At 48.0% G+C, this 17495-nt stretch overlaps 1 long non-coding RNA gene across 1 annotated transcript; it reads right to left on the minus strand.

Moving 5' to 3' along the window:
* Positions 1-223: 223 nt before the first annotated feature.
* Positions 224-2590, minus strand: LOC109945989 (uncharacterized). The gene is made up of 3 exons (XR_002268963.2): positions 2318-2590; positions 495-1390; positions 224-391 (listed from the first exon to the last, which is right to left on the minus strand). It is a non-coding gene; the product is annotated as an uncharacterized lncRNA (long non-coding RNA).
* Between the last annotated feature and the right edge of the window lie 14905 nt (positions 2591-17495).

Consider the following 17495-nt stretch of genomic DNA (forward strand, 5'->3'; position numbering starts at 1 on the left):
ACAAAACAACGCACTCTTGCACGCCGACACGCTCCAACGAGCACGACGTTGGTGAGGAGGTAGGTCGGTCAGGTGAGCCTGACATAGTTGAATCCCACCGATGCCACACGTCCTGTGATGTCCGATGTGCCGCGCTGCGCTAGGCCCTCTGCGGCTGCGGGCTCCAAATGCAAAGCCCACTTCGCGCACACCAGCTTCAAGCGCTGCCCATCCACACCTACAATCCACCACGACACCATTGAGAACAGCAGCACCGAGAGCGAGGTCGCTGTTGTGAGCGCGGGTTGGAGGAGAAGGGCGAGGAGGACCGGACTGGATAGGTGGAGGATGCCATGGTGAATTGGTGATTAGTTGTTATGCGCCACTGAAACTGCCTCGAATCCGATAAAACCTAAAGTGTCGAAGCAAAGAGGGAAAAAAATCTAAGAACCCCAAGAACAGGTCCTCCAATCGAAGTATCAAGCTGCAACTTCAGAGAAACAGAATTTGAATACCTCATGCATGCTTGTGGAACTCCTCGATGTGCTGGTCACCCACGCATGCATCCGAATGGAAAATGGGAGGGTATGTTCGCTAGGTGAGGGGTGGAGCCGTGACTGTCAAGTACAGTGGAGAGGCAGAGCGTTGTCCTCTGCTGAATCGAAGGAGATGAGTTCGAGGTGGGATGGAGAGAGGTGCGGGTCAGCAAGCAAGACATAGACCTCAGGTTAGATAGAGCCGTCTCGATATGTTGTGTAGTCTCCGGTTGTTTCCCCCTTGCGGCCTCGCTGCACCAGGGACCACAAATCAAGAATCGAATGGCTGAAGTTTTTTTGGTTGACGTGGATAGCATGGTTGAGTCGCTTTGCTCCCGTATCTATTACTCCCTCCGTTTCTTTTTATTTGTCGCTGGATAGTGCAAAATTGCACTATCCAGCGACAAATAAAAAGAAACGGAGGGAGTATATAAGAATTGTTAGGTGTATGTGCATTACCACAGTTTCTATATAACACATTGACTTTTTAAAATTAGATAGTTGTTCAAACACATTCCAATAGATTTTATTTTTGCCCAAAACCAAGCAATATGTAAACATACTTGGTTCCACTAAAACTAATCACCATTTGAATCATGTGAATAGAGCTACCTGAATAAACCCCTAGAGGACACTGCAGTAAGTAGCAGTTATCAAGGAGGTCATCCTCATTGGGTGCATGAATGCCCAAAGCAACAAGCATATCAAACACATAGAAGAAATCCATTTCTTCCATATTCCTAAAAGCGTGGGATTCCCCCATCTCAGGAAGTGATTGACATGTTTTCACATCACATCACTCAATGTAAAAAGCTCGTTGTCATCTCTAGTGTCTATAGTCTCCCTCTTTAGAAGCCGAAGTTGCAATCTGAGCTCTGCAATGTTTACAATAAATCAAACTTAAGAAGTAAGATTGAGAAGGAAGACAGTTTAGTACAAAAGAATTTGATCACTTGCCTTGGATATCTACACTTTTTTTTCTCAAATAATATCATACAGAGTGAGCCGTTAAGACCATGAAACCAGAACCACTAATGCATTAACGATCTAAGAAAAATACACGTGATGGGCAAGGGGAATTAGCTGCACGAAGCATCTTTCCAAATCATTTATACAGCTCAGAGTATACACCGAGTTGCATAAAAAACAAGGAGAAAGTGATAACACATAGAAGAGAAATCCAATCAGAAAACAATCATACACAAAGATCAACCTATCACTTATCATTTATCAACACCCTGGCTCATCATCAATTCATTCAATTGATGACAAACTGAAGAAACTGGATAGTTGCCACACATAAAACGTCAGCAGAAAGCAAGACACAACAAAGGAATCCCATCTATATCGGTGAACAGTTCTATTTTCACACTGAGTCGGTCTCGTTCTCCGACTTGATCCTCGCATCTCGCTTGGGTTTAAAATCAAACAGCTAGGGATCCAAAGGAAGACAAACCTGACGAGAAGGTGTGAAGGGCAGAGCACGGGCGAGATGAAACACGCAGATTGGGATATCACTTATCACCTCGCCTTATAGGATTTGTAGGTGGGATTTTTCACGTGGATCGGCTCCCCCCCCCCCCCCCCCCCCCCCCCCCCCCCGCGCGCGTTCATGTCTGTAGGCTCGACAATGTGGATCATGAGATCCATTATTCTTGAGAAGGTAGGGATACAAGAAGAACAAGGGCGCGTATTAATTACCTTTTGGAATCGAAAACACGAGGAAGAAAATAAAAAGGATTTTTTTTGGTGTAGGATGAGATGGGTGATACCCGTGGCGGCGCGGCGTACACCCAGCTCACCTTCTTGAGCATGGCGTAGAGGTCCTCTTCGATCGTCCAGACGCCCTAGCGCAGCTCCTCCTCGTCGCCGAACCAGTCGGGGTCCTCCCGCTTCGTGGCCTCGTCGGGGACAAGCAGCCTACAGCGGGTGGGAGCAGTAGGGGCAGCCACGGGAGGCCCTCCACGACCATGCGCTCGTTGCGGAGGCTGTTGGTCGACGACCGGGGGGGGGGGGGGGGGGGGGGGGGGGGGGGACGCTCTTGTTGGCCAGCGGAGGGGGACGCTCTTGTTGGCCAGCGGAGGCGGCCGGGGATGAGGCCTTTTGTCACTCGTTCTATATTGCTATACACAACCAAAAATAAGGCAACACAATATTAAAAAGATAAATGATCTTCGTCACAAAGAAATCATCACCTCGAGATGATTCCTTCGGAGACGAAGGTTAATTGTTGGGTGAATAATGAATATGCAAGGAGTATAAAAGAAGTATAAAAACATGATAGCTCAATTAAGATATATCAATAACATGTTGTCCTTTTTATAAATTAACTTTACAATTGTATCTTCAGTTCTTCAGAGAAAATTACAATGAAGGCGTCATTGAAAGAGAATTACACATTGATTGCCTACTATGTCCAAAGGTACTTTATACGGGACACTGTTCATCTATTTATAGAGAATCGTACAGCTTCATACGAAATTACACTTATGCACTTAAGAATTACATAAGAAATTACACTTATGCCCTAGATGAGGAGGACACGAAAGAGAAAAGAGAAGGAGATCAAAAAGGAGAAAATAGAAGTACAAAATATATGGCGTAGTTCACCAGAAAACCTCTTTTGATGAAGTGCGATTTAATTATTACACAATCTGGCCAAGCCTTTTTTGTTTTGACAGCCAACATGACAAAATATATCATTTTTCCGCCCCATCGTTGCATGAGCCGCGGCCACTTCAGTAAACATGCAAACCTTTTCAATGTACTCAAGGCACTTTCTACGCAAATTGTAAATCCATAATCGGTCATCCATTCTTATGTCTCCCAACTAAAGATAATACGATGCATATGTATAAAATATGAAATGCATTGTAGGTGTTTTAAAGAACAAAGCTAATCTAGTCACTATCTATCTATACCAATATATAATTCATTGGTTTCAACTTTGCAAAACTCACCAAACCATATCACTCTTACACACATAACTTCACCTAAATCCACCAAACAAATTGCAGCCACACATAACACACTCCCAAACCCAACGGTTCAGATCACTAGATAATCCTCTGCTCTCTTACTCACTCAAATCCAACATAACCTCGTGCCTCTGGATTCAATTCCATGCATCGATTAGGTCAACTTACAGTCATCCTGAGGAACGAAGTGGTGGGACCGTGTGCGATGGACTGTTCCAAGAGGGGAGATCTCGCGAGCGGGGCGACGGGACGTGATCCTGCATATATTTATAATTAGATAAATTGTTACTACACAATGATTACATGAAAAAGAATCTTGTCGGTTGCTATTAATGCTTGAACGAGTAAGGGGGTGTTTGAATACACTAAAGCAAATAATTAGTGGCTAAAATTAGTTGAAACATTCAAACACCCTAGCTAATAGTTCAGCTATTAGCTATTTTTTAGTAAACTAGTTAATAGTTAGGTAGTTATTTGTTAGTTAACTAATTTCAGTAACAACTTTTAGCCAACTAAACATTAGTTATAGTGCATTCAAACACCTCTAAGTTATTATTATCTAATACAAGAGTATTATAATTTATAAAAGCCGTCAGTCCACTTCAGGGTGCATAACAGTATTGCAGTCTCGGTTTTTTGCAGACGGAAAAAACTTTTTTTTTGGCGGTGGGTAGTCAGTCTGCTTTTCTATCTTATCGATTGTGCAAAGCAAGATTGACATAGGCGTATATATACATGAATGAATGTCTCCACTAATAAATTTAAAAAACAACGAGCCCATCGATGAGATGAGACCCGTTGTGTACCTGAACATAACAAGGCTGGCCGACTATACGAAGGAGGCGGCCCACCTTTCAGTCTACCGCAAGCAGAAGCTGACTAAAGAGGAGAGGCGGCAATCGCCTGATCGCTATACTAGGACTGCAGCCACTGGTGCCTTCCTTGGTGGAGTACCGGACTCTTGGAATGAGCTTCTCTACGCACAGATTTTGCTGAAACAGCAACATATGCGATGCAGCAATATAAAGGCAAGTGTGGTCTTGTTCTTGTACATGAACTGTTGTAGCCAGAAGACGAGCTGCGTAGGATAACAGTCTACATGAATCGATCAAAGGAAAGCTTATCACTACCGGAATCAATCGCTTCGCCGAGTGCCTGAAGCACTCGGCGAAGCCTTAAAAACACTCGGCAAAGAAGGCTCGGCAAACAGTACATCGGCAAAGACTTCTTTGCCGAGTACTTTTTCTCGTGCACTCGGCAAAGATGTTTGCCGAGTGCCAGGGAGCACTCGGCAAAGAAAAGCGGCCGTTACGGCGCCGGGTGACGGAGACGGCGGCTTTGCCGAGTGTCAACGGTGACACTCGGCAACGAAGATATCTTTGCCGAGTATCTTCCTGGCAGCACTCGGCAAAGCCACCTTCTTTGCCGAGTGTCAGTTGGGACACTCGGCAAAGAGCCCGCCAGAGAGGGTCCCCATGTCAGGCTCTTTGCCGAGTGTTCTGTGCGGCACTCGGCAAAGCCGACCTCTTTGCCGAGTGCCAGCGACATAACACTCGGCAAAGAACCTAAGCCGGTGCCCAGGTCTGTGCTCTTTGCCGAGTGTTATGACCCTGACACTCGGCAAAGAGCCTCTTTGCCGAGTGTAACACTCGGCAAAGTGACCAGTATATACCTTTTTTATTTGTTTTTTGTATTCCATCCACACAAACAGAAGATATCATATATATCACATATATACATCACAGATATCATCACAGACATAAATAGCCAACACAAACATAAAACCATCACCACAAACATAAATATCCATCACAAACATAAGTGTTCAACACAAGTATCAAACACAAACATAAGTCTCAAACGTCGCAAGGTCTCACATAAGTATCAAACACAGACATAAGTATTATACATAAGTTCTTAAGTCTAAAACAATGAAAACACAACACTCATGGAGGTGGGCGGTTTGACCGGGGCTGCGTTGGGCTAAACCCTTCCGGAGGGTTGTTGGATGCCGCTCCAGATTGGCCCTGCACAGAGAAGAGATTGCATGTGTTATACCAGATGCATTACAAACATCTAACTACAATTTTGATACTCACAGGAGTGTGGAAGATAGCAGGGTCAACTGGATGGAACAATGGAGGTGGTGGAGCGATGCCATGTGCGGCGCCAAGGCTCTACATGTACTGGAACATCTCTGCCATCCTCTGATGATCTGCCCGGCGCTCTGCCTCCCGCTCCGCCATCATCCTTGCTTCCATCTCGTGACGTTCCCTCCTCTCTTCTTCTAGTTGGGTCTGTAATATTACAAGCCAACGTTATAGTAACTCAAAGACTAGGTATATAACTCAAGGAAGGACGAGTTACAGAAGCACTAACCTCGAGTTGTTGTATGCGATGCTGTGAGCTGTCGTGCCGAGGTCGAATGGCTGGACTCGAGCCCGTGCTCCTTGCTCTCACCTGAGACAGAGTGGGAGTGGAGGACGAGTCGATTGCCCCGTCGGCAATCCAGTACCGCCCATGTCTCTTGCCTCCTCCGACCCTCATGAGCACATCGGGGTCGATCGGCTCGGTGCTCGGATCATAGTCTGGGCCATGGACCTCCTGCGCCATGGCGGTGTAGTCATGGAGGCGGCTGTAGACGACGGGGTTGGTGTAGGCCTCGGGCCTGTCATCCGGGTTGTAGGTGACGTCGGACGTCGCCTTACCCTTATGGGCCATAGCATAGGCCGAGAAGGTGGAACAAGGCCTGCCACCATGTGACGCCGACTGCAACGAAAACCAACGAGATAGTTAGAAATAATATCTAACTTAGTGCTATATATCTAAATAAAAAAGGTGGCGTACCCATGCTTCGGCATATTGGCCCAGGCTCCGGCTGCCTTGGTGGTGGGAGGGGCCTTGCATCATCAAACGCCGTTCCCGGCTAGCTGTGTGTGCCTCGTCCCACTCAGCCGAACACCACCTATCCACCATCTGCTCCCAGCACAGAGGATGTGCGGCGCACCAATGTGGAATCACCTGCAAAGTAAACACATAAAGTGCATATCAGAAGATAAAATAAAATTCATGCATTGAGTACTGGTACCAAACATGCATGACTTTACCTGTAGGTACTGCTCCCTAGTCAATGACATGGTTCGGGCTTGAGGTTTGGTCACCTTCTCCCCAAGGACGGAGCCGTGGTAGGTGATGATGGCCTGGATGCGGGCCTCATAGTGCATGTCCACAACGAGCTTCTTACAGCTCGTGGTGGCCACCACATCCGCCCTAGCCTCGTATCCAGCATCGCATCTGAAGAAATCCTGCATACAAAAACGATGTATCCATACATTATTTCAAGAATTTGCAACGAATGCGACATATTTTACATTATACTAAGACTTACCCACAGCTCTTGCTTCACCCGCTCCGCCTTGTTAATGAATTCCCTGCCGTCCCGGTCTACTGCATCGGGGGCGACGGCGTAGTGGTCGAAGGTGAAGGCTGGGCCCGTCACTCCGGCGTACTCCACAAGTCCAGGGAAGTGTTCCCTGCACAGCAGGCCGAGGATGTTGTTGGGGGGCGACGATGACCCCCCAGCATAATCCAAAACCGTCCAAGACCTGTCCAAGTGATAAATAAAAAGTATTAGTTTATATTATGATTTTGAACACATAATATGAACAAGAATGAAGAACATAAAGTTACATATCTCTCCCCTTCCGGCCGAATCAGCGGTCGTCTGTCCCGAAGTATGGGACGCGGTGGGAGACTTGCGGGGCCTCGCAGGTAGATGCTCCTCGAACTAGAGCTGCCTGAACCTGAGGCGTCCTGGTGCTGGTCGTCGTCGTCCTGCTGCTGGTCGTCGTCGTCCTGAGGCGCCGCCTGCTGCTGCGCTGCCTGCTCTGCCTCGTCCTGCTACGCTGCCTGCTCTGCATCGTCCGCCGTCCTACTCCTCCTCCCCCTCCTCCTCCTCAGGAAACCGCCCACCATATTTGTCCAACAACCTGCAATTAAGAGTAAACAAATAAGCACATATAAAAAGATGTATTTAAAAACAGGTGCGAAATAAAAAGTCATATAGCATTACATCGATTAAAAATAATCTTCATATGTGTCGGGGTTAGCCGGATCATAACTCTCATCATCACTATCAAGCATTTCAATCTCAACATCATCGCAAGACGCAACCTCATCATTGCCTTCAAGGATTCCTAAGTCATTATCATTTTGCACCTCATCATCCTCCTCTTCTACAACCATTTCAATATCTACGTCCATTCTGATAGCTTCAGTTAAGTCTATCTCAAATCGCCCTTCTAGCCCATCTTCTTGGAAGAACTCTCCATCATATGTGTCCGGGTCTAAGTTGTAATCTTCATCGTTAGAAATAGGTAACCTCCCGTGCGGCGATACCTTATACACAACATCCCAACCCTTAAGATGTTCTTTCGTTTGACACGCATATGGGAGATAATACACTTGTGTGGCGTGTTGGGCCACGATATAGACATCGTCCCCTGCTAAGGTGGAATCTTGTCGAATTTTGACTATCCCAAGATTAGAATGTGTCCGTCTCGTCACTTGAGGGTCAAACCAATGACATTTGAATATCATTGGAGTAAGAGGTTTGGAACCATAAAAATTGAGCTCATATATTTCTTCAATTCGTCCAAAATAATCGACATTGTCAAGGCCCGGCGTAAAGACTCCAGAACACGTTGTTTTCCGATTGGGCCGACTTTTGTCGTAGTGTGTTGTGCGAAAACGGTATCCATTGACGTCATACCCAGAATATTTCTTGACCCTATAAGCAAAGCCGTTGGCTACTTGTCTCAACTCGGCACTCATAGACGGATCTCTTTGGCCCTGCAAGTATTCGCAAGTTAAAAGACGCTAAATTGAGTTCAAAGACGTATCTCTTTTACAAACTAAGCACGTACCTTACGTTTGAACCAGGAAATGAAATCGGGCAACCCATTTCTCGCACCCTTTCAAAGAAGAGCGTCATATTCCTGTGGAGTGGGATCCCTTAATCGACGCCAGAATTCATGAAGAAATTGTTCCATGTATGGCGTCACCTCTTCAAGGTTGGTCAATACGTATAGCATGATATGCCGCCACTCTTCATGTGTCAGGGTCTTGGTGGTCGATCCACTTGCGCTTCCGAGTTGGCCTCGAAATATGCTAAGGTTCGATTCATTGTCGCCATCATTGTAACGAGGGGGTGGATTATTGTCACACCCGGTTTTAGAAGGCAAACCGAATGCGAACCATGTACGTGCCAAGATCAGTTATTCACGTACACAGCAGTTACCTAACATGGACATCATCACACAGTGCTCAAAATAGTATTAAGAAGGGAAATAGTCGATTTACATCATACGTCTGAGACGTCCATATAGTCCTTACAACAAATCAAAGTGCGGAAAAGAAACGTAGATAACCGCGGCCTTCACAGGCAGCCGACTGGGGGTTGCCGCTAACCCACGCCTAGAACTCGTCGTAGTCTTGGAACTCCTGGAAGTCTCCTTCCACAGCTTCATCTTCGCCTGAGCAGTGGTTGCAATGCTGACAACCTGGGGAGGGGGGGTTTGGTGTGTAGAGCAAGGGTGAGTACACATCAACATACTCAACAAGCATCCTGTTTGGCTGTAGTGGACTAGCTGTATGTGGGGATAAGTCAAGCAGTTGCTTTTAGTTGGTCAGATTATTACTTACTAGTAGAAAGCCAAGTTTTAGCATTAACCCAAGTTATTGACCTGATGTACCCTTTCCAAACGGAAAGAATACCACTTACCAGCACCATAGTCATAACCGAAACCATCAATCTCATAACCACCTGTACCAAAGTATCTCTGATCAAGTACCACTAATCACTGGAGCTCCCTTGGCCGCTCATAACCGCGAGCACGGCTGATATATCAGTTTTCAAACACTCTGCAGAGGTTGTGCACTTCACCCACAAGCCGTGATTCCCTTTCTGCCCGGAGATCATGACTCTCCATTGATCACTACCAAGGTGACCCAGCAGGGCATCACTATGTAGCCTTTACAAAGATTCCCCGGGGCTGTAGCCACCCGTTAGGTTTCCTAAATGCACCGCACTCCTCCCCAAGGGGCGAACCCAAACTTGGCAGAGCGAGCCGCATACACCGAGCCCCATTGACGGCACGACGGCTAAGTGAACTACACCCCGGATCCTCTAATTATTCAGCTAAGGGCATCCCATTCCACCCTCATGGTTGCACTGTTTTCCCGGGCGGTCATCCATAGAACAGGTCCTTACGGAGAGGCACTCGAGAAACCGCTCGAGCCCCCTTGAAGACCACAAGTACAACATCATAATAAGAGAAGGGAAAACAGCGTATCATAGATAATCTCATCATGTTCATTGATTATAGTTGAGCAATAGCATAAAGCTAAACAGTAATAATCCAACCCAAATAGGTGAACAAGGACATGGTTAACAAAAGCTAGTCAATCCTTAGGCATAAATGTGTAAAGTGGGAGGTGAATTAAATAATGAATAGGACATAGATAGGTCAAGGGACACTTGCCTCCACCAAACGACTGCTGCTCAGGGGCTTCTCCTGCGAGTTCCTCGGGCTCTTCGACCGGATCGTTCTCTATGCGATTGCAAGCATACATACATCCATCCATTCAAATTGGGAAACAAACAGTACATCATACAAGGGAACAAATAAAGTGAATATGCATCAAGTATGACATTCGATATTGCATTCATTATGGTTAGAAAGAAACGGGAAAAGGTCTCGCGGGGGGGGGGGGGTTAAAGCTTATGCACTAATGATTAGTTACAATTGGTTCTAACAAAAGAATTTAGTTATATGCACTAATGGAAACCTAGTCATTTTTAGTTGACCAACATTGAACCGGATAAACAATTGATTATATGAATTAACTAGCATAACGAAATTCTAAATTAAGTTTCCTATTTCAATAACATGAACAATGATTAACCTACCTAAAATAAAATAAGTAATAGTAATGAAAGAAAATAAAATAAAATAAAAAAAAATAAAAAAGGGGGGCGGTTGAACCGGCCCGGGGCAGGGGCGGAGGCGGCCGAGCCGGCGGCGCGCAGGGGCGGCTGGGCAGAGGCGGGCGGGCGGTTGGGCCGGGGCCGGGGCGGCCGAGCCGGGCGGGCACGGGGGCGGCCGAGCCAGGCGGGCACGGGGGCGGTTGGGCCGGGCGGCGGCCTGACCGGGGAGAGGGAGGGGAGGGGAGAGGGAAGGGAGAGGGGAGGGCTCACCGGGGACGGAGACAGGGCGGCCGAGCTGCAGGGGGCGGCGGCTAGGGCAGGGGGGCGGCGGCTGGGGTGGGGAAGAGAGAGAATGAGAGGGAGGGAGAGGGATTTTGGGGGAATTGGGGGAAAGGGAGGGGGCGGCTGGGCCAATGGGCCCAAAGGGGGCGCGCGCGGGGGGGGGGGCGGCTGGGCCGGCCAGGGGCGGCCCACGGCGCGAGAGAGAGAAAAAGGAGGGGAGAGAGAAAGAAAAAGAAAAAGAAAGAAAAGGGAGAAAAGGGTTTTTCTCCTTTTCGAAATCCGATCTTCCTAGATGAATGCACTTACATTTCTAAGCAATCGAAGAATGCATGGTTCGGCATGGTGCATCAAACAACATAAAGTAATTTAGGGTTTTTCTTTACACGGGAAATCCAAACCAAGTCCCGCTATAACTTTGGAAAAGGTCAAGGTTTAGCGAGGGAACGAGAAAAGAAAAGGGTAACGCCTGAATTTGGTGAGAGAAAAGAAGAAAAAATTCTACCCCCAAATTCAGGGCGTTACAAACCTATCCCCCTTAAAAGAATCTCGCCCTCGAGATTCAGGGTTGGCTAGCAAAGAGCTCAGGGTATTTAGCCATCAGATCGTCTTCACGCTCCCAGGTTGCTTCTTCCTCAGAGTGGTGATTCCATCTGACTTTGCACATTCTGATGGTCTTCCTTCGGGTGACTCTGTCTGCAACCTCAAGGATCTGCACTGGCCTCTCAACGTAGGTCAAGTCCTCCTGGACTTCAAGACCTTCCACTGGCAACTGCTCTTCTGGCACACGCAAGCACTTCTTCAACTGAGACACATGAAAGACATCATGCACAGCAGACAAATTCTTGGGCAAACTGAGCTGATAGGCCACTTCTCCACGTCTCGCAAGAATCTGATACGGACCAATGTAGCGGGGTGCTAGCTTGCCTTTCACTCCGAATCTTCTGACTCCTCTGATCGGTGACACTTTCAGATAGACAAAGTCTCCGACTTCGAAACTCAGCTCTCTTCTTCTTGTGTCTGCATAGCTTCGCTGCCTCGATTGCGCTATCTTCAGATTCTCTCAGACCATCTTGATGTTCTCTTCGGCTTCAAGCAAAATGTCTGGCCCAAACACTTGCTTTTCTCCGGGCTGATCCCATTGCAACGGAGTTCTACAACTCCTTCCATAAAGCGCCTGAAATGGTGACATCTTCAAACTGGCCTGGTAACTGTTGTTATAGGAAAACTCTGCATAAGGCAATCGCTTGTCCCATCCGGACTGATCTTGCAACGCACAGGCTCTCAACATATCTTTAAGGATTTGATTGGTCCTTTCGGTCTGGCCATCTGTCTGTGGATGATAAGCTGAACTGAAATTCAGATGTGTGCCCAAGGCTTCATGCAACTGTTGCCAGAAATGAGATGTGAACTGCGTTCCTCTGTCTGACACTATCTTCTTTGGCACACCATGAAGACAAACGATCCGAGACATACAATTCTGCCAATACTGCACTGCTGTAGTTGGTCTTGACAGGTATGAAGTGGGCTGACTTGGTCAAGCGGTCCACTACTACCCAAATGGAATCGTAGCCGGCTCGAGTGCGAGGCAATCCGACTATGAAATCCATACCAATTTCATCCCATTTCCACTGAGGGATCTGCAACGGTTGCAACAATCCAGCAGGTCTCTGGTGCTCTGCCTTAATTCTTCGGCAACTATCGCACATAGCCACATGCTCTGCGATTTCCCTCTTCATTCCATACCACCAGAATTTCTTCTTCAGATCCTGATACATCTTCTCACTGCGAGGGTGAATCGAATAGGCTGTCTCATGAGCTTCCTTGAGAATCAACTCCCGAATGGACTGGACATTGGGAACACACAAGCGGTCTTTGAACCATATCACGCCTTCTGCATCTTCTCGAAAATCTTTGCCTTTGCCTTCTAGAATCAGTCGCCGGATCTCACTGATCTTCTCATCATTCTTCTGCGCTTCTTTGATTTCGCGCTCCAAGGTAGGTTCCAACTCGACTGTGACTCCTCGCGAATTATTCAGAAATCCGAGACTCAACCTGTCAAACTCCTTGGCCAACTCATAAGGCATCGGACGAGCGACCATCAGATTGACTTGACTCTTTCTGCTCAAAGCATCTGCCACTACGTTTGCTTTGCCTGGATGGTAATGAATCTCCAATTCATAGTCTTTGATCAACTCTAACCATCTTCGTTGTCTCATGTTCAACTCTGACTGAGTGAATATGTACTTCAGACTCTTGTGGTCTGTGTAAACATCGCATTTCTGTCCATACAGATAGTGCCTCCAAGTCTTCAGTGCGTGAACCACTGCTGCCAACTCTAGATCATGGATTGGGTAATTCTTCTCATGAACCTTCAACTATCGGGACGAGTAAGCCACAACTCTTCCCTCTTGCATCAACACACATCCCAAACCTGTGTAACAAGCATCACAATACACCGAGAAGGGCTTGTGCACATCAGGCAAGACTAGGACAGGCGCTGTAGTCAACTTCTCTTTCAGCGCTTCAAAGGCCTCTTGACATTTCTGGGTCCACTTGAACTCAACCTTGTTGCCTAGCAACGCTGTCATTGGTTTCGCAATCTTCGAAAACCCTTCAATGAATCGCCGATAATATCCGGCCATTCCAATGAAGCTCTTGATTCCTCTAGCAACTGTTGGCGCTTTCCAGTTCAAAATGTCTGCCACTTTCTTCGGATCCACAGCCAATCCTTCTTTGTTGATTATGTGACCCAAGAACAGGACTTCATTGATCCAGAATTCACACTTGCTCAACTTTGCATACAACTGGTGCTCTCGCAATCTCTGCAATACCATCCTCAAATGATCTACATGCTCTTCTTCGCTTTGAGAATAAACCAGAATGTCATCAATGAATACCACCACAAACTTATCAAGGTAATCCATGAATACACTGTTCATCAAGTTCATGAAGAACGCTGGCGCATTGGTCAAACCAAAAGACATCACTGTGAACTCATACAAACCATACTTGGTAATGAATGTCGTCTTCGGAATGTCCGAAGGTCGGATCCTGAGCTGATGATAACCTGACCTCAGATCAATCTTGGAGAACACACTGGCTCCTCTCAACTGGTCGAACAGATCTTCTATTCTGGGCAAGGGATACTTGTTCTTGATCGTGACTTCATTTAAAGCTCGGTAATCGATACACATCCTCTTGGTGCCATCTTTCTTTTCCACGAACAAGACAGGGGCGGCCCAAGGCGAGGTGCTTGGTCGAATGTAACCTTTCTCTGACAACTCGTCAATCTGCCCCTTAAGTTCAACCAACTCTGGTCCAGATATTCTGTAAGCTCTCTTGAAGATAGGGGCGGTTCCAGGAAGAAGCTCTATAGCAAACTCAACTTTCCGCTCTGGTGGCATACCCGGTAGGTCCTTTGGAAACACATCTAGGAACTCGGACACAACCTTGATACTCTCAATTGGGTCTGCTTCACTGCTATCAACAGCTATCTGATAACAACTTCCTTTCTTTGGCTCAGGCGGGACTAACTCGGTCACCACTTCCTCTCCTAGTGGGGACACCAACTTGATTGTCCTCTTATCACAACTGATAACTGCCTGATACTTATCTAGCCAATTCATCCCTAGGATGACATCTATTCCCTGAGTACCCATTACTATAAGGTTGGCGGGAAACGCTATCCCCCTTATTTCCACACTTATATTCAAACAAATGCTATCGGCTCGAATTCTACCACCGGCTCAGTCAATTTGAATGGGGGTTGACATGGTAGTAATTGGAAGATTATGTGCTTCTACCCATGATGCAGTAATGAAAGAATGTGTTGCTCTAGTATCAAATAACACTTCTGCAATATGGGAGTCGACTGGGAACATACCTACTATCATGCCGGGGGTCTCCTGAACTGCTTCAGCCTCCAAGTGGTTCAGTCTTCCATGATTATAGCGCGGCTGAGAGCGATTGCCTGCTCCAGGCTGAGGCACATTCTGCTTCGCTGGGGCACTGGGGCCTGACTGCTGCTGGGCTGCCTTCTTCGGACATTGCATCACCCAGTGGCCTTGCTCTCCACAGTGGAAACATGCTCTGTTTCCAACCTGAGCTGGTGCTGCCTGAGTGTTCTGCTGGGTTGCTGGGGCAGGAAGACGAGGTGCTTGCTGATTCTGCCTCTGAAACTGACCTCCTGACTGATTGCTCTGACGGTTCTGGTACTGATGCTGAGGATACTGCCTTTGGAACTGCTGAGGTTGATTGCCTGAGAAACGAGGACGATTGCTGCTTCCAGGCTGGGGTCCACTGATCTTGTGCTTACGATCTTCCATCTCCTTGCGCTTCCTCTCTGTCATGATTGCTCTGTCAATCAGGTGCTGGAATGTCGGGAAGGTGTGATTCATCAGTTGGTACTGCAGAGGGTCAACCAAGCCTCTCAGGAAACGGTACTGCCGCTTGACGTCGGTGTTGACATCTTCAGGAGCATAGCGAGACAATTGCAGAAACCTGTCCCGGTACTCACTGACAGACAATGGCCCTTGCTTGAGAGCCAGGAACTCCTCCTTCTTCACTGTCATCAGACCTGCAGGAACATGGTACTGACGAAAGCTACCTCTGAACTCTTCCCAGGTGATGGTGTCAGGGTGGGCATGGGTGGCGAGGTAAGACTCCCACCATGATTGGGCTGCTCCTCTCAACAGACGGGGACCATACAGAACCTTCTCCCTGTCATCGCACTGAGCGGTATGCAACTCCCGCTCCACAGTGCGCAGCCAGTCTTCAGCATCCATGGGGTCAGAAGAATGAGCGAACGTTGGTGGATGACCTCTCATGAATTCAGCACGCTTGTCTCTGGGCATCTGAGGCTGAGGCTGAGGTGGTGCCTGCTGCTGCTGCTGCTGCTGCTGGATGGCGGCCAGAGTCTGACCGATGGCTTGAACTGCCTGAGTCTGCATCAGAAACATCTGCTCGATGGACATCGGGGGCGGGGGCGGCAGGTGCTGCTGCTGGGGCACCTCATCCTGTTGAGCGGCTCGCTCCTGCTGAGCGCGCCTTCCTCCTCTGCGCCTGTTCTCTGACATCTGCAGAATGCAATCCACACATCAGAACTGATCTGGCAAATCTTGCAGCATGAGAAAAGAGTATAGAATTCTTCAACAGCACTGAACAGATGAGCATCTTCACTGATCTCCAACACAGACCACACAGCTTCTCAGATAAAGAGGAGAGTGGAATAAAAGGTTTCCCAACTATATAACTAACTCCATTAACATAATAGGTAAACCAAAATGCAGGGGATACCCACACTCTGGTGACAGTCATTACAAAGATCCAAACCAAACATAGTTCATCATGACAAACATAAATGCACAGGATATAGCAAACTACCCTGTCTAACTAAGACTAACTAAAGCGAGACTAACGCTAAGACTGTAGCTTCTAGGTATGTATATATTTTGTATTAATTACAAGATCCAACTCTAACGAGCTATGGTTCTAGAGTTATCTTGGTCTTGCAGTCGGGATTGCCATAAGACTGGTGTCCACGCCGAGGTGAGCGGTACGGGTGCTGAGTCCCAACGGGAGCGGGGGAACCACCATCCAGGTGACGACGTTCCGCGCGCTCAGCCCGCAGCAGGGCGATCTCAGCACGAGCCCTACTCAGCTCGTCTAATGCATGGTCCAGCTCCGTGTTTAGCACGACGGCTAGGTTGACTGTGCTGCTCAACCTAGGATTGCCCTCACCGACAGGTGAGACAATCACGCCTCCTGTGCTGCCAGATGGACGGCGGGGGTAATACTTCAGGTCAAGACCGTCAGCTGCCCCACCGAAAACCGAGCAGTAGTGCGAAAGCGCACGCCGTGCAGCATCTTGCATGGCTGCCTCAGCTGAGTCCCGCTCAGAGATAGAATAGTGCTCTGAGCAGGCCTCCGCACCCTGGAGACTGTTCTCCGGGCAGCGCACCAAACAGGTTGCCTCCCAGCGGTCCGGGTAAACCCCGCGACTGTGCTGGTAGACCACACAGCGATACTCGACGGACCAAGTATGTCGGTTAAATGCCCGACGTAGCAGGGTGTCGAGCGCATCGTGGAAGTGACACCCGCGAGCAGCGTCGCGAGTGATGGGTCGAGCAACCCATCCTTCCGGCTCAGGGTTAGCAGAGAAGTCGGTGTCGTGGCTCGAGCTGTCGTCGCCACCTCCGTCGTCTGGGTCTCCTCCAGCAGCTACTCCAGAAGCTGGGGCGCCCAGTGGTGGTGCAGGGGGCGCCTCCAGAGGAAGCACAGGGGAGCAGCTCCTCACAGACTCTATCTCCTGGTGGAGCGAGAAGGAAGAGCTCTGCTGCTCCTGTCGTCGACGTTCCTGCTCCTCATGCAGGCGGTGGTGCAGTCTCTCCAAGTGGCTGGACTGTCCGGCCACGGGACGGCGAAGCGGACGCTCAGCAAGGCGGGAGGGTAAGAAGGGGATGACTGACTTTCGTGCAGTGTGTCTAAGTCGAGCCATCTACAAAAGACATCGCAAGCAAAAGGGTGAGAATAGAATTAATATGACCAGCAAATAATGAATCATAAGTAAATGAAGGATTAGAATAAAACATGATTTTCAGCAAGGTATGTTATATAGTAGAACATAGGTGTGGTCGGTATGACCAACTTTTGAAGGGATATCAAAGTCAAGGCAGGGACAGAGGTCTATAGTCCTTAGAACGACCATTCTACTCTAGGTTAGCGGTCCTACAG

Source organism: Zea mays, chromosome 4 (assembly GCF_902167145.1).
Source record: "Zea mays cultivar B73 chromosome 4, Zm-B73-REFERENCE-NAM-5.0, whole genome shotgun sequence".
Taxonomy (NCBI): domain Eukaryota; kingdom Viridiplantae; phylum Streptophyta; class Magnoliopsida; order Poales; family Poaceae; genus Zea; species Zea mays.